At 35.5% G+C, this 18,735-nt stretch overlaps 1 long non-coding RNA gene across 1 annotated transcript in view; it reads right to left on the minus strand.

The window, feature by feature from the left end:
• The window catches only part of LOC113625979 (uncharacterized), a 29,940-nt gene extending 12,416 nt beyond the window's left edge, over positions 1–17,524 (minus strand). Inside the window, exons 1-2 of the long non-coding RNA XR_003434977.1 lie at positions 17,169–17,524; positions 992–1,156 (exon numbers count right to left, since the gene is read on the minus strand). This is a non-coding gene — a long non-coding RNA (uncharacterized LOC113625979). The remainder of the gene's footprint in view (positions 1–991; positions 1,157–17,168) is intronic.
• Positions 17,525–18,735: the final 1,211 nt, after the last annotated feature.

Raw genomic sequence — 18,735 nt, forward strand, 5'->3', positions numbered from 1 at the left:
AAGGTATGTGGGAATTATTTGTATTATTCTTGTAACTTTTCTATCAATCTGAAATTATTTCAAAATTTAAAATTATTTTTTTTAAAAAGAAACTCACTAATTGGAAAAAATGAATGGATTAGATCTAGTATATTGATATAGCTAAATCTAGAAAATATAACATTAAGTGAAATAGCAAGCAACCTGCATGCCAGATGATAACATTTACTTAAATGTTTTAAATCATACAACAATACATATTGTTATTTATATGTAGTTAAGATTTACTGTTTACTTTGGCAAAGGGAAAAGAATGGAGGGAGGGAAATTGGGTAGGGTAATAATTGTAATAATATATTTATTTTAAAATATAGCTAATTCGAGTGTAATAAAATTTTAATATGTGTTATATGAGATGGTGGGTACATGATTATCTGTTTTTATGTTTGTTCAGGTCTATGTGCAATTATATTAATTATAATAAAAATATTTTAGGAATAAAAACAATTCAAAGTATCTAAGACTCCAAAATACCCCAGTATACCTATTGCCAAAAACCAAATGGTTTCATAAGGTGCTTAAGCCTAAGCTTAAACTATTAAACTATTTCCTCTTTTTCCTGGATACAGTTAGACTGTATTTCCCAGGCTCCTTGGCAGTTAAGTGTGTCCATGTGCCTGAAATTTAACTCCCAGGCCTAGCCTACAAAAAACCCCCACTACCAGTTCTCTGTCCTCTTTCTCCTTCTGCCAGCTGGATACAGAGGACACCAAGGCCTTTGGAGATGACAGTAACATGAATGGAATAAGCCTGTGTCCCTGAATCTCTACATGGAGGAACATCTCTTATCAACAAGAAATGTCCATATGAATGAGGAAAAAAAGAATTTCTGTTGCATTAAGCCACTGAGATTCGGGGGTCTATCTGTTACTGCAGTTAGTATTACATTAACTAGAACATGCATAATCATAAACAGTCTTCCAACTGTCAGTGTGAAATGTATCATACTTACAAATTGAGGTTTATAGTATGCTGGACCTAGTGTACTGTCAATAGCAGGTGGAAAATATTTTGTGATACTGCCATCCTCATTAATACGATAACCGTATGACCGTCCACAAGAAGGAATCAAAGGAACATCAACACTTCTGGAAACTGTAAGTGCCCTTGACATTTTCTGTAAAAAGAAAAAAAAAAATTATATTATTTACTCAAAGACAAGAAAAGGAATGAATAAACAAATATTAAAATTTACTAAAAGACAACTATTCAATATTGACTTTATGAGTTTTATAATATAAACCAAAAATGTTTGCCTGTAAAAGTAATTTAAAAGAGTGAATTCAAGTCTTACCTCATAATATAAACCAAGATTTAACCAAACTACTATTAAATAGTAACATAAACCATAATATAAACTACTGTTAAAGCCACTTTTAGAGATAAGGAATCTCTCACCTGGCTCAGTTATTTATCTTGCTTAGTATAGCAAGCATGAGTGATTCCAAAAACAGGCATTCATTCCTACAGTCACATCAGCAATCAGCAGTTCAAAGTGCTTATGTGTGCTATGCTATCATAGTATCTGCCAGGTAAAAACAAACTTTATATTTTCTGTAACATTTTCTGGCTTCATTCCTTTCCAGCTCCTGACTTACCTTCATCTTACTGGTGCCCTGCATAAATATCCTAACTTTGCAGACCATGTAGCAAGGAAAATGTCTGATATGATGCTAAATGGAAATTTAAAATATAAAATTGAATTTATTACTATAGCTATGTAAGTTATGTAAAATTATATGTAAGTGTATAAAATCATATACATATATGATTTGATACTGAAAAGAACTATGCAAAAATCAACAGAATTATCAATGTTAGAGTCAGAAGTTTTAAGGTGCTTATCCTTTTTTCAAAATTTCCTTTAATGGAAAACATTTTATAATTTAAGTAAAAACAGAAAGGAATAACATATATTAGAAATACCAGTATAGAATACATCAAATAAAATACTGGCATTTAAATAATGTAGTAATATGAAAAATTACTTATTAAGAATATATTTATAATAGATATATTTAAAATAGATAACCAACAAGGAAAAAATGAAGGGAAGCTCACATATTCATTAAAAAATAAAAATAAATAGAGTCTGCAACTTCTATCAAAAAAAAGAATATATTGATCCTCTGTAGGTTTTAAATAAATAAATAAATGCTAGAGTTGACTGCACACATGCCCAATATACAACTGTGTCATAAACATACTATCACCAGCAGAATTTCACTTTTTTTATCGTTAGAGACAACTATTAAGTAGTTTCAGTGATACTTAAGAGACTGGTTACCAAATTAAAACAGGAAAGTATTGAATGGCCTCCCCTCCATTCACTACTTTCAAAACTTATTTGCATGATGTCAAGACTTTCCAAAATGTAGCCCCAACCTTAGTGAATGCTTCTTCAACATCCAGTTTGTGATATCCCTAATTCCCTCCAACAACTATCTACTTGGGGCTACTAGTAAAAATTTTTATTAAATGTTTATTAAAATAGCATTTCATCAACTGTTTTGTGCTGAATTCCATTCATTACTTCCCTGTTAAAGTTATAGATCCCAGGGAGCAGTGATTTATCTTCTAAGTATTATCAGTGCCTAGCATTGTCTGGTTCACATAGTTACTCAAAAAATGTCTGACAAACACTTTCATGAGTAAATGAACATTTACTTTGTCCACACACATGAAAGAGCTGATATTTAAGTGTACTTATAAACCTTAACCTTATTGTCATTACACTGACATTATTCAACTGAGTACTTAGCCCTAAAATATATCCTCCTAAACAAAGAACTGATTAAAATTTAATTAATATGAGCTATGTGAAGTTGTTATGGAAAGAGGAGAGGTAACTATGCTAAATAAACTATGACCAAAATCTGCTAGATTTTATTAATTATTTCAAAGGGGTAGGCTTTTGGTGTAAAGATTATTCTTTATATAACACCAATGTACCTTTCCAAACATATCACCTGCTAATCTCCTACACAAATTCTTCACTCCAGTCAAAATAATCTCATTGTCCTCCATAAGATCCCACTTCTCTATCTGCACTCATGTAGTCCTCCATGCCTAGAATGCATATTCCAACCCTATTCTTCAAGGCCAACCTCCTCTATAAATCCCCTACAAATTAGACTCTCTCATAACATTGAGTTGGCCGAAAAGTTCGTTCAGGTTTTTCCATAAGCTGTTATGAAATACATCTTCTTCCTTTAAATTCCTATGACATTTAATCACATGATCATTCACTTAGCACCTGTCACATTTCATCTTGCATTAGTAATGATCTACATTATCTCTCTCATCTAAATTTTGAGCTTATTTATTTCAGGAGTCATGTTTCAAATTTCACGGTATTATTAACAGTACTTACACAGGAGTTTCCTCTATATAGAGAGGTAAACCACTCAGCCAGTTTTTTAAATCTCCCTTACTTTCTGTTCACCACAGACATTAGAAGAGATATTATAGATTTATCAAAAGCAGAAGTGAAGTCAAATATTAACATGGTTAAAAACTAAAGTTTATAAACATCAAATATCCATTTAATTATAAACTACAATATGGATACTAATAAACCTACTAATTTTTATGGTAAGTTTTTTAAATGTACTAATCACATAAAACAGTAAACCATTTCTACTTTATTTTAATTTTAAAAAAGGCCTTAGAAGCATAATTCAAAATAGCATGTACAGACTGAAGATGCTCTTTAGCCTCTAGTATTTTTCTGTTCATAGCTAACGTTCCAGGATAAGACTGATCATAGCTTGCTGGCCCTGGACCATCTGAAATAAACTTCTTAAAACATTTCTCCCAGTTTTGTAGACTTTGGCCTCCTTTTATATTATATTAAATTGTAGAGAAAAAATGAAATAATTAAAAGAAACACTTTAAAATTAATACCTATTTGATAAATATTACATATTAATATGAATATTAATAGTTTTAAAACTCAGCCTGAGAAAGTTAAGGCTCTTGACTGAAGACAACTGTCTAATGAGAGAGGGTAATAAGAAAGGATGACAATTAGAGCTGTCAGTTTTAATGCTGAACTCAAACTAAAATTTACTGTACTTTGAACACTCTAAGAGAATGCAACACTCAGTTTTAAAACAGGAATCAAACACAAAGGAATCTCCAAAGCTGTGAAGCAAGAATAAAGAGTGTATGCTTATGTTTACAGGCCCCTGGAGAATTTATACCTCAGAAATGAGCTAAAAATGCTCGTATTGGAGGGGAAAAGCAAATCTTCCAAGCTTGTTTAGGATTAATTATTTTCATGAATAACATTTTGGTCATTTCCAGAGATGTTTACACAGTTTTATTGGCAACAGCTTGGTTTTATGCTCAGATTAGTTTTAAACATTGTTTATTGCAGAGAAGAGTCCTGGGAGGAATTGTCCATGGCTCTCCATGTCACATATCTGGATTCTCTAGAATCTGAAATTTATCAACTGGATAATAGCCAGTTAATTCAAATAAAATTCCATCATACTAGTTTCACTAAACAGTCACAGTTCAATCATTGCAAAGATGATTCATATTAACATTGGGTTAGCCAAAAAGTTCATTCGGGATTTTGTACGCTATTATGGAAAAACCCAAACTTTTTGGCCAACCCAACAGTTGTTGGCATTTGATTGATCAGATAAGGTTTTTTTGTTATTGATTTACCAACAGGCCTTTTCACATGACGTGTACATGTCAGTTGTTCACATTCACTATTAACTGAGCCTATCTTTACTTTGCATCTTATTCAGCTTTATTCAGCTTTTAAGAAATACACAAAAGAGGTCTTTTTAAAAAAATGAGTCAAATTAGATAGTCAATTAGCTACTTGATTACTGTTTTAATAAGATCACAATTCTTATGTTTAAAGAGTTTGGATCTATAAGAGTAGACTAATGATTTTGTAAAAAAAATTAACAAGTTAGATTAAATAATAAAATCATGTGAAAAGAAAAGATCTCCTCAAATTTTCATTCTTTGCAAGCCATTACTATAGTCTCTACGATCTGACATTTCAAACTGCAATTTGAACTTATATTGAATACTTCAACCGAGGATAGTAAAATCAATTTGATTTTTTTAACTGTGTACAAATTAACCAGGATTTTTTCAGATTATTCATAATTACCAATTCTATTTTACAAATGGTTACAAAAGGAACTTTCATATGTCAGATAAATGACCCAAAATTAATTACTAAGTAATTATACATTTTATATAAAAACCTGTGAGACAATGGTCTTAGTACTTCTTGAGAACTGTGCTTTGTCTATATGCAATGGCTATTTGATGAATTTTTATATTGTCAGCAATCTCTCAGCTCTACAGGAAGCAGAGTCTCATATGAAGTGTGAGGCCATGCACTGTATCACCTATGATAGACTATCATTCAGCTCTAATGAGATGTATCTCTCCAATCAAAAATCAAACCTAATCTGGACATCTATTCCTAGGCCTAGCTAGTGAGAAATAAGAAATAAACTATTTATCTGGACCCAGGGAAGACATCCCCACATCTAGAGCCATTCTCATGTAACAAGGAACAAAACGGTATCTGCCATGCAGAAACAGGTCTGAAACTAGAAGACAACCAGAAAACATAAGTGACATTTATACTGAACTTCTGGAGTGGGAATCATCCTAGGAAACAGGATATGAACAAAACAAATTACGTGACTTAATAAGTTAATTATCAAAGGATCAGAAGCTTGTACTTTGCAAATTTGATTCTTCTGCTTCTTTTATTTTCTTAATTTCCTTTATGTTCTTTTCTACTAAGCAAATTTCCTTTATGCTCCTTTCTATTTTTCTTTTCCTTTTGAAAAAAATTAACATGCTTCAGATATGCTAAAGGAACAAAGGAAATTGTTTTGCCTATAACTGGGCAAGAGCTATAAAGGCAAAACTTATATCCCCAACCCCAACTTGTGAATAATGGCCACAACCATAGCCAAAGTGAAATAACCATAAGAGGAAGAGAGAAATAGAGGAGACCAAATAGGGGAAAAGAATTTCAACTCCCAAATATTCTGCTTTTATAAAAGCTTCAAGTATTCGGTATTTAGCAGTGGAGGTGGGCCCTCACAAATACAACCCACATTTTTGGTTTTTTAAACTTTCATGTGAAGTCTCCAAATAATATTTACTAACTAACTTCTGATAGAAAGCAACATGTCAACCTATGCTTCCAAAAGAAAAGTATAAAGATAAGTTGTTAAATACATGCATTAATTTCCAGTAAGATTATCCCTTTAATTATTATCTAATATATTAATTATTTACAGAATATGTAACCCATGTCACATTACAAATATGTTTCCTAATTCAGCTATTTAAAATGAAATGCCCTGGGCTTCCCTGGTGGCGCAGTGGTTGAGAGTCTGCCTGCCAATGCAGGGGACATGGGTTCGTGCCCCGGTCCGGGAAGATCCCACATGCCGCAGAGTGACTGGGCCCATGAGCCATGGCCGCGGAGCCTGTGCTCCGCGGCGGGAGAGGCCACAACAGTGAGAGGCCCGCGTACCGCAAAAATAAATAAATAAATAAAAATGAAATGCCCTTTATTTTTCAAATAGTATGATAAATTCACACTTCTTGAACTTCTAAAAGTTCTGCAAGAATTTAGCCTAAAACTACAAAAAAATCAACAGCAACTACGTAATAAGTCATTTTTTTAAACAAAGGAAATCAATCATCTCCTGGCACTTGTTTATAATTTTAAGTAGAAAAGTAGAGAATACCAGAACTCTTTTTCTTAGATCATCTATTATACAAAAAAGCACACTTCCTAATTTCTTATTCTTGAAATCCAAGAAATGTACCCAATTTGGAATAAAATAAAATTTGATCTAAATTGCACTTTATATTATTTTACAGGAACTGACTAAAATCAGTATTAATATAAAATAACACTCCAGGGCTTCCCTGGTGGCGCAGTGGTTGAGAATCTGCCTGCCAATGCAGGGGACACGGGTTCGAGCCCCGGTCTGGGAAGATCCCACATGCCGCAGAGCAATTAGGCCCGTGAGCCACAATACTGAGCCTGCGCGCCTGGAGCCTGCGCTCCGCAACAAGAGAGGCCGCGACAGTGAGAGGCCCGCGCACCGCGATGAGGAGTGTCCCCCGCTTGCCGCAACTAGAGAAAGCCCTCGCACGGAAACGAACACGCAACACAGCCAAAAATAAATAAATAAATAAATTTTAAAATAAAATAAAATAACACTCCAACATCTTGATACCTGTCACATTTAACAAATTTGAAATCTACCTGTTTTTTTATTACATTTTCCTCTTGGAATACTGGAGTTACAGATCAGGCTTAATGAGGGAAATACTGGTAGAACTAGCGAGCCCATATACCCATAATATGCTGGTCTGGTCTGTGAGCCATGGAGTGTAGGCAGGAGTGACACTTCTAACGATTAAGTCTAATGTCCCACTATTTACTGTTTTGCTTTTTGTGCTTTAGGCTCTAGTTTTCTGAAAGTTTTAAGATGCCACGGAGAAGCAAGACATGTTTCCCTGAATTGGAAGTTGAACCACCAACTGGCCATTCCAGGTTCTTTATGCTACCAAGCAGAAAACGAAATAAGGTTTGTGTACTGGCTGGGGTGATTAACCCTGACCCGGACAGAAAAACAGGACTAATGAGAGCCAAGAGGAGTGTGGTGGGATGGAACATAGGGAACACCCTGCAGAGCCTACTAAGTAAGCCAGTGAAAATGCTAAGAGCAAGTTTATTTAAAGGTTAAAAAGCAAGCCTAAGAACCAAGAGCTGAGACGCCTTAGATCTGAAGAGTCTGGTGATCCCACTAAGCTTAGAACTCTACTGGATAAAGTTCTTGCTGAAGACATGGGGAACATGGAATGAGTAACGGAAAAATCTTAAGCTACCTGTAGCCTCGTGATCAGTTACAGAAACAGAACAGGTCCCCACCTGTATTTCCTTGCTTCATACAACACTTTCATTTTCCCTCTATTTTTTTCCCCTTTCTATTATAAAATCGCAACACAAATAATGGTTAAAATTTATTGAGCGCCAACCATAATAAGGCACTATTCTAAATGCTTATTAATATATTTAATCCTTAGAAAAAGCCTACCAAGTTATTACCCCTACTTAATAGATGAGGAAACTAAGACCCAAAGAGATTAAGTGGTTAAGATTAAAACTCACAGCTAGTAAGCAGCAGAGATGGATTTTGAATCCAGGTAGTCTAGAGCTAGCTCCAGTCTAGCTCCACAATCCTAACCAGTTCTTTATAATAGCTCATGTTATATTTACCATCGAATCTATAAGTTGCAGAATAATGAAACAGGAATATTCAAGAACAAGAAATAGCCTAAATCTAGAGACCCAGGATTCATTTAGCAGTGACACTGTAATACCAGCTTTGAATGCAGTAGCTAGATACTAATTTGGCTCCTTCTGGGACGGAAAATTATACATAAAATAATTGCACTTTTAAAATTATATATATGGGAAGAAGTGTGTGTATGTTGTGTGCATGAGAGAGAACTAGGCAGTCAAGGGGTGAAAAATAATGGAAATCTATTGTTTTTATCTGTCCAGTATCCCTTCTATTATCTGCTCATAACAGCATATTTGCCACCCTTGGGCCAATCAAACCTCCCCTATATTTTGTGATTTTTAAAGGAGCTTCTAAACACAGGAACCCCTGGCCCAGGAATCATAGGTGTGGGTCCATAATAAAACTGGACCAATCAGATTTTCCCTACTGGGGATTTTAATCGTGAGTGTTGTCACACATAAAAAGTGGAAGAAGTTATAGAATTGTTATCTAATGGCAGTTTCCCATTGAATGATGCAGAAGTTCCTACTACCGAAATACCTGGGATTATCTTAGTCCCATCCTTCTTTGAGTCCTGACTGCTCAATTCTTCCTTCAAGTCTATGAGCCACCCAAGTACCTTACCTATAAATCTATGATAAACCTAGTATCTGTTTTAAAAATCCATTTTATTGCTTGCAACCAAAAACCCCTAACTGGTAGAATCATTGCCATTAATAACTGAGAAAATCTAATGTAAAAATTAAGGCATCAATGACTTGATCTGGGCCTCCAACAGGGGAGATAAAGGTCTGCTAGGGTCAAGTAGGAGTCATTATGAATGAGTACAAAATTTACATGAAAAGGGAAAACTTGATATTAACGGTTATAAAGACTGGAGTTACAACCACTGTTTCTGAAGAGTGAAGATATTCTGGTCACAGACTCTTGAGAAATAGAAGACAATGGCTATAGCTATAGCTTTAGAATATGGCACACAAACCAATTCCTTCACTCTGTTGCCATCCTTATTCTACATATTTTGACCATCTGCACAACTTTCATGGGCCTTAATCAATTCAGTAGTCCTATTCTCCCATTCAGGAATCTCAAGGTCTATGAGGCATGTAACAATGTTTTATGTCTTATAGAATATGTGGATTAATGACAAACACCCAACCAGACAACCGACAGTGAACACATCTGTTTTTCTCTTATTCTAATTGCAAAATATAGATTGAAAGGTAAAAGAAGATCATATGAAGGGAAAATAAAATATGACAAATGACATGTTAGTCTATTAGAGGACATGTTAGTCTATTAGAGGAAGAAAGTATGAATTTTATTAACTCAGACAATTACAGTAACTATTATAAATTTACCTGCACCTCTGAAACATTATAGTGACCTGGAACAGCTTTCTCAGTGTTAAAGGCAACAGTAAAAGTACTTTCTCTGGCAGCCAAAGAAAGGAATGGTGCATAGCCACCTATGAAAGACAATCATATCACCGGCAGATAAGACAGGATTCTGATAATTTCAGAGAAAAAGCACTCAAAATGTGTAAAATCATATGGTAACCTCAACTGCTGAGACTGTATTATTAGAACTAATGTCTAGCCACAGAAGTTTTTGCATTTCAAAAATTTTATGTAAGAGCATAATTTGTATTAATATACATTAAATATAAGAACCTACAGAACTGGACTTACTAAACACCAGAAAAAATATCTAAAGAAAATAAAACAAGTCTTTTTTCTTCTAAGCATATTTGGTTGAGATGAAAATTGAAGTTCTATTTAACTGATAAAATATTTTCATCCTCAGAAGATCATAGTTTTATATATTGGAAAAACATATTAATTATAGAGAATAGCATATATGAATTTATAGGCAGAGCCTAGATAGAAATAATTTAGAGTGAGCTTACGGCAAGTAATTAATATGTTTCCTCGCTTTGGTACATAGTTGGCACTCGGTAAATATTTCTTGACTGCCTGACCCCAAACAAAGGTTTATAAATCCAAGATACAAGCAGAGACATACTCAGTAAGAAAACTTAGTAGACAGATTTAGTCTGCTGAAAGATTGATAAAAATTTTCAAGAAATGTAACAAGAAAATGAGCATAGTTTAATCAGCATAGATACTAAAGAAAAAATGACAGAAAATAGAGCAGCTATATTCAACAGGTAATAAAAGAATGAAAGTGAGGACTCAAAACTTGTGAGAATCTTGTACAACTAAGGACAATGTACACTATGCAGATTTATGGTGATAATTAGTACAGTTTAAAAGCTTGCTAACCTGGACTAATAATATATTTTTAAAACCAGAAATAATGTTTCTTTTGAGGCCTTCATGTATTAAAATGCAACTGAAATCAAAAGTCATTTATTTGTGTTGGGTATTAAAGCACAGAAGAGGTGAGTCAAATGCAGACCTTACCCTTAAAAAGCAACAACCTACTGAAGCATTAAGAAAAGTACTAAAATAATTTTAAACATGGAAAAATATCTGAAGTGCTAAAAAATGCCCAGAGGGTCAAAAAGAGAAGTTCTCAACCACACTGAGGTGATTAGAAAAAGCTTCATGAATGATGTTAAAACTCTGGGTGTTAATTTAGTGACTGATGGTTTGAATTTGCTACCCCAAAGCAAAAACAAACAAACAAAGAAAACAACACAAGGACCATAACAGAAATCCTTAAAAGGAAGCCAAGTTTTGAGAAACCCAGGACAGCAGTTGAAATGTTCCAAATCAGGGTAAGCAACCAAAGAACAAGATACAGATTTCAATCAAAACACACATATAAGCACACAGAAACCAAGCCACAGATTATATACAGTGAATAGTGAAAACAACCAGAGAATGTTCTACCAAGCAGCAGGAAAATATGTCCTATAAACTGGAGAAAAGTCAATGAAAACAAACACATTTAGGAATGAGAAGATGGAATTAGCACAAAAAACATTAAATATCTATTATAAATATTCTTCGTATGTTCAATAAGGTAGAAGAAAGATGAACATGATGAGGAGATAAAGATATAAAAAAGACCCAAATCAAACTTCTGAAATGAAAAGTATACTGAATGGGATTAACAACTAATTTTATATGGGTTAATAAAAGACATTTTTTCTCAATTCTTAATCACTTTAAAAAAAATTGACTGTTTTAATCAAAAATAATTTCAATTCATTGTGGCATTACAGCATACGTAGAAATAAAATATATGGCCACAATAGCACAAAGAATGAGATGGGGAAAACAGAAGCACACTGTTGTATGGCTCATATACTACACATGAAGTGGTACAATATTATTTGAAGGTAGATTGTGATAAGTTAGAGATGTATATTGTAAACCCTAGAGCAACCACTAAGTAATAAAAGAAAGAGGTACAGCTAGTAAACCAATAGTGGAGATAAAAACAGAACCATTTTTGTAAAAACTCAAATCATTCAACTATGTTAGCGAAAGAAGAGAAAAACAAAGAACAGATCAGATAAATACATAACAAATAGCAAGAGATTAAATTTAAACACAACAATATTGATAGTGAAATTAAATGGAAAAGTTCTAAATGCCCCAACTAAAAGAGATTGTCAGATTAGATAAAAAAGCAAGACCCAACTTCATGGTGTCTATAGGAAACACTCTTAAAACATAAAGACACAGAGGTTAAAAATAAAAGGATGAAAGAAGATATACCACGCATCCACGTATCAAAGAAAGCCGGAGTGACTAAATTAAAATCAGACAAAGCAGATTTTAGAACAAAGAATACCAGGAATAAGAGAGACATTTCATTATGTTAAAGGGGTCATTTCATCAATATGGTTTAATAATCCATAAAGAAAAGCAAGGAATTAATTGCCATAAAAATTAGAATAGTCCTTACCTGTAGGGGAGAGGGAAAGGGTTATGGTTGGAAAAGACAATTTTGCAATGTTATATTTCTTTACTTGAGTATGCACTTTTTAAGTTATTTAAATTTTATGCAATTTTCTGCATCAGTATTTCATCTCACAATTAAAGGTATATTTTTTAAAATTTATGTTCATTTAGGTAATGTGAGACAGATATGAAAACTAAGAAAGCTAAGCTCAGGCTAGTTCTGAGGCAGCTGTCATCAGAACATGGCAGAGATTCTAACTGAATCTATTTAAAGAAACATAAAATGAATTGCAAAATACTGAAATTCATATAAAAATGGGGGGAAAAAACCCCTACACAATAGCCCCATGTGTTCAAGAAAGCCAGTACTCATAAAATCTTCATTGAAGTTCCCCAATATTAACCACAAAAGAATCTTTCATCAATAGGTTAAAAGTTTGTATGAAATATTGAGCTCAAGTAAAACCACAAGAAAATTTAAATGTTTATACTAATAAGCTCCATAAGAGAAGGGACTTTTCTGTTTTATTCATAACTATATGCCTACTGTGTACGGTTAGGGTGACAAACTGTCTTAGTTTGCCCAGGACACAGGACTTGTAGTGCTGAAGTCAGGACATTCCCAGATAAACCAGGATGGTTGGTCTCCCTGTCATACTGTCATGCATATTAAACAATAAATATAGAATTAATAGGTGATATTCTAAACTACACCTTTAGTCATTCATTCAGCAATACTGAATGCTTTATTACATGTCAGAAAGAGGCAGTTAGGGTACAATAATGAATAAGCTAAAACCCTTGCCTCAAATAGGGGGGAAGCCAAACAAGTAAACAAACAATTACATTACTAACAGTGCTGCTAATAATTAACATACAAAATATAGGAGAAGACGATTCTGGCACATTAGGGTTGGTGGAGTGAAAAATTTAAAGTTTGATTTGGGACATATGACTATACTGACATGTTAAGTTCCAACAATAAATGATAAATCAAACTGTCAGGTAGAAAGAAGAAATGAATATAGGAGAAGATAAGATTCGAGAAGAACGAAGTAAGTTCAATTTGAGATATATTAAGTTTGTGGCACCAACAGCAGAAATCAGACTGGCATGAAGCAATAAAAGTCAGTCTATTTTTTGAGAAAGAAGGCGGGAGGCGTGGGATAAAGGACAAGTTCTGCAGCCACAACAACTGTACAAAGCAAGCAGGGCATTCTTCACATAAAAGCAATAGCTAGATCTTTGAAACATACTCATCTTCAGGGACATCAACATTTTATAGCAATCACATACATATTTTATTTAAACTTAAATATAGAATTCCCTGAAATGGTCTCCCTAAATTCTGAATGGCTAATAAGATAAAACCATTATTGCCGGCATAAGCACATAGGCAGGAGTACAAGACCATGGACAGCTCATGCTTCTGTGGCAGATAAAACTAACTGCTTTCCCATCAAAGAAGAAATTTAGCAAAGAATATATTAAGAACCACTGTCACCCAGCCTAGATAACTAACATAGAACCAGGACAGATAACTAATATATGCTAACATGGGGTACCATTTGTTATGTAAATCAAGCTCAAAAAGCAATGAAATATTCCTTAGCACAATAATGCCAGGAGCAGTCACATTATTAAAAGGACTATGTTTTTATCATATCTTACTAGGCTGGTCATTTGTGGGAAAGCTTTGCTTTAATGAGATAAGATTTGCTTGCTTCTCAGATAATTTGCAAGAAAATCAGGAGCAGCTGTCACTAATCTGGAATCAGAATATCCATTATCTCTCCCACTCATGAAATCAGAGCAGCTGAGTTCTATTCCTTTCCCGCTGCAAATCCTGGGTAGAAATCCCTGATCAACTGGACAAAAGTCAAGGCAATGAAGTTTGAAAATTAATGTGGAAAGAATTTTCTGAGGAAAATATGAAGACAACACACTGGAGGACTGACCAAGCAGCCTACAGTAAGAGGAAAATGATAATTAGAAGAGAAAGGTTGAGAATAAAGAGTATCTGCACCTTTCTTTTGAAGTTCTAAGACTAAGATCTTCTCCTCTTGTGTAATTCAAGGTAACAAGTAAATTACATAAAGTCCCAACATCGCTTTTCCTACATCATACTCTACAAAATTTCCCTGACCCTTAAATAAGTGTGTATACTTCTGTATAGTCCAGTGTTACTGACCTCAAAGAGGTGTAAAGCAGAATGTACCTAGGAAAGAGGTAACAGCTACTTTTAAATTATCTTGCCAGGGAATCCTGTAGAGAAATGACTAAAGAAGCACCTATAACCTCTATTGATTATCATTATTACCATGTCAGTGCTGAGTATTACTAAAACAGGGTTCTATAGGATGCAGCTGCTCAAAGTTCCCAAATATGGAATTTCCTAGTTTCCTTCATAGGTCAACAAGGCACAATTCTATAAAACAGTAAAAGAAGGGCCTTGCAAACCCCAGTTACTGATCTCTAAGCAAAGTTCACACAAGTCAAATTATGAGTTTTTAATTCTGCTATATGTAACTCATTAGATTTTTTTAAACTTTCTTTCAAGAATTATTGTTTATTCCTTTTACATACGTGTTAAGGTACTGCGCTAAAAACTGAGACTAACACGGTCGAGATCTTGGTTATTGCCCTCAATCTCACATTTTAATGTGGCAGCCAGATAAGTTAACAGATAATTACAATATAGTATCAAGGTGCTTTGAGTCATTAGGAGTCAAAGAAGAAAGACCTGAGACAGAGTGGAGTCAAAGAACAACTTCACTTTACCCAAGGCTCAAAGAATAAGTAGGAATTAGCCAAGTAAGGAAAGAAAAGAGAGATTACTCAGCAAAGGTAGCAGCAGGTACAAAGGCACGGAGGTGAATGAACATGAATTTATAGACAATGCAAAGTTGGAATTGCTGATACGTAGGTTAAGTGCTGGTGGAGGTGTGGTGCCTGGAAAGATCAGGTTAAGTGAGAGACCAGGTTAGGGATCATGAAGAATCGCATGCAGCATGTTAAGGAGTTCAGATTTTAACCTTAGTGTTAAAAGGAATTTTTTAAACAAATAACATAATTATATCTTAGGAAGATTACATTAGCCATAAGACAGAAGTTGTTAGAAGCTGAAACAGAGAAACCAGTAATATTTTATTGGTTAATTTCAGAATAAAAATAAGAAATCCCAAACTAAGTCAAGGGCAGTTAAATGAAGAAAGGGAACCAGTTTGAGAGAGAATGAGAAGAGAAAATCAATAAGTTCTAATGATCAATGGGAGTGACCAGTCAGAGGGAAAAAAAGGAGTCTAAAATAATTCCAAAGCTAAAAGTTTATAAGCAACTGACAGGGCATTTTTTTTCAAAGGGGTCTGTGATGGTAGGGAAAATGATAAGTTCAGACACCTGGAATTTCAGATGCCAGAGACCACCCAGGCAGAGATGTCCAAAAGAAGTAATTGGCAATGCAAAGGCCTGATGATCAGGAGAAAGCTCATCTTAGAGATATGAATCACCTGTATCTCTAAAGGCTGTTAAGGAGTCATCAGAATCAGAATATAGATAGCAGTTGAAGCTATGGATTTGAATGAAAAAGTAAACATGAGAAAAGCAACAAGCAAAGGATGGGAAGTACAGTAGATAAACATTTAAAAGGTATTTAGAAAAATAAAAACCTTTAAAGAAGACTATGGAGGGCTGGTTGAAGAGCGGAAAAATGATACCAGATTCAGCATTTAACAAATGTTTACTAGGTCCCAACCATGTATCAGGCACTGTTCCAAGACAATAGTTGGAAAAAGAACCAGGAAAAAATGATGTTACAGACACCAAGAGAAGAAATATCTCTAAAAAGACAATGGTCAGTTGTGTCAAAATAAAATAATGATTGAAAAGTATCATAAGTGTTAGCATTTTCGGTGGTCGTTGGTGGCTAATAAATTGGTAGGGAGTTAATGCTTATAAGGACTCAGCTGCATTAAATAAAGACACATAATAAGCTCCAAGAACACTGATATCAATAGCAGAAGCTGAAAAGCAGTAAAATTCAAGATTAAAACAATGACAAATGACAAATTTGTACTCCAAAGAAACTTAAATCAACCTAATACCCTAATCTCCTCAAACATGTTAACAGAATAGTGGATCTTGGCATTTGTTTAAAAATACAGGAACAGTGTGACCATAGGGAAAATGCAGGCTAACAAGGGAAAAAGTGTAATTTGGATGGTATTAAGCCCCACAAAAATCATCAGATTAGAAAAAGCAGAAAGCAAATTAGAAGTATTTATTAAAAGTCACCCCCAGCCACTAAAATTGCTAACAAATGAGAGCAAATACTTACTTAAATTATCCATTCCCACCCCACCTCTCAAAGAGTACAGCTTTTCTTTACACAATGTGGGATAAACAGGCTCTCGTTAAGTATATTGAAAAAGATGGGTATGGTAAGATAGGAAGCATCTACCTGAAAAACTACATGAGACTATCTTTAAAAGGTATTCCAAAACAGAAATATAAAAGTTATATCTCAGTAAATTAACGTTTCTCTGGTTAGTTAGGAAAGGTGTGTGAGGCAGGCAGGATTACAAAGAAAAGAGACAGAAAGCGGTAAGAAGTACACAGGAGAGTTGGAGACTCACATAGTCAACGGGGCCAGGAAATAAAAATCCTAGATCTAATCTGTACCATTTAAAGTATGATGTGGACAGCCACTGTAAAATCAAGTCTTCGCCACACGCTTACTGGCCTTGTGAAATGCGACAAATTATTTTACCAGTTATCCTCTGTAAAATAAGGATAGTATTTTCCCTGCCTACTTCATGTGTTATACTTATGAAGTGGTACTACAGTGTTTTAACTCACGCGCACAGAAGCGGAGCAGGCTGAAAGTGAGGCGCCTGTTACAGAAGGCTTGCCTTTCTCTACACCTTACCTGTTGCCTGCTGCTTCAGGAAAGGTACCTGGTAGGATCCAGGACCCACATGATCCTCAGTGCTGCCAGCTTCAGCCAATCTAAGCACACGGGGAGCCCGAGCATACATAATGGAGTGGGGGGAAGGGTGGGCGGCTGCAAAGGGATTAAAAACAGGGAGGCTAGAAGAGATGTGGAGCAAAGAGAAGCCGTCAACAACTTCAGGAGGCGTGGGAAAAACTTCTGTAAATGGAGGTGCTAGCGCAGGGGCTATCGCCCCACCTGCTCATTGGTGTCAGAATACTCCCAGGTCGATTTCTAGCCGCGTAGAAAACTGAAAAGGAGCATGAGCACAGAGAGGTCTTCCCGCAGGTTCATCCCTTCACCAACCGAGAGCGGAAGCGCTCCTCCAAGGAAGGAGATTAAATAGTAGGCGCCCACCCCTCTGCTTCCGGAGCTGGCTCCGCCCGTTTCTTTCCACCCGGAAGTCTCTGTGAGAGAGGTTCAAGCGCTTTTCCCTGGCCGAGCCCTGGGAGCATGCGCACCGAGCTGCACGCCTTCCCCACTCGCTCCGCCCCGCGCTCTTGGCGTCCTCCAGCAGAGGGCGGGGCCGAGGCCAGCTGCTCCTTTTATCGCGTTGCATCGCGATTCAGAAAAGCTCTAGAAAACGCTTTGGAAGGCGTTAGGGGTAATTTGACCGTGGTCCATTTCCCCTTTAAGTCAGGGCAGCTGGGAAGAGACTAGCAGCTACTGTGAAAGAAAAGCCTTAGTGCAAAGGGAAATGCTTCCGCAGCCTCATCCCCAACTCCTACCACGACTATACTCGCACCCCAGGGGGAAAGCACTCTGACTTTATCCCATAGATAGTCCAAAGGGTGCTAAGAGAAACCCAGAAGGTGGTGGTGACAAGAAACAGAGAACCGGGGGAAGGAGACGAAAAACTCACCAACCGAAGCAATGCAAATTCAGGTAACTGAAAGCTGCTCCTGTTGTCAGATACCAGGCAACGGCAGCATTGATTTATTACATTGTGTATAAGTAGAGCAAAGACCTTGAAAAAGCCCAGTCCACCCCACTAAACCAAGGAGTCTCTTAACCTTAGGCGAAAGAAACCAGGCTTCTTCAAAGGCCTTAAGGAGTCTATGTCAGAATCCACCTAAAAGTTGTCTCAGGATTTTTTTGTTTTTTCCCAGCAAGGATTCCATCCAGATTCTAACCATTCTAAAGGCTTAAACAAATCCTAACCTATCTTGACCATGCCTTACCCCCAATGAGCTACAGTACTTTAATGTGTTCCTACTACAAATTTGTACTTATTTATACTCTGGAGGATACGATTCAGTACTCAATTCTGTGGGTCATTTATTGTGGCTTAATTGTTCCATATATGTTAGAATGCTCTCCATACAAGCCTTATCTGCCTCTCAAGAATGTATCTGTCGTACGTTTTTTCCTACCCAGTAGCTTCCTGAATAATCATTTAGTCACTTAAAAAACGCTTACTGGCATATGCCGTAGGTTCAGTATCCTGCTAAGTTATGGGGATACAAAGATATAAGAAAGTCTTCATCCTCAAGGGTTCTATATC

This window comes from Aethalodelphis obliquidens, unplaced genomic scaffold (assembly GCF_003676395.1).
Source record: "Aethalodelphis obliquidens isolate GAN/ISIS:26980383/991018 unplaced genomic scaffold, ASM367639v1 scaffold17, whole genome shotgun sequence".
NCBI classification, from domain to species: Eukaryota; Metazoa; Chordata; class Mammalia; order Artiodactyla; family Delphinidae; genus Aethalodelphis; species Aethalodelphis obliquidens.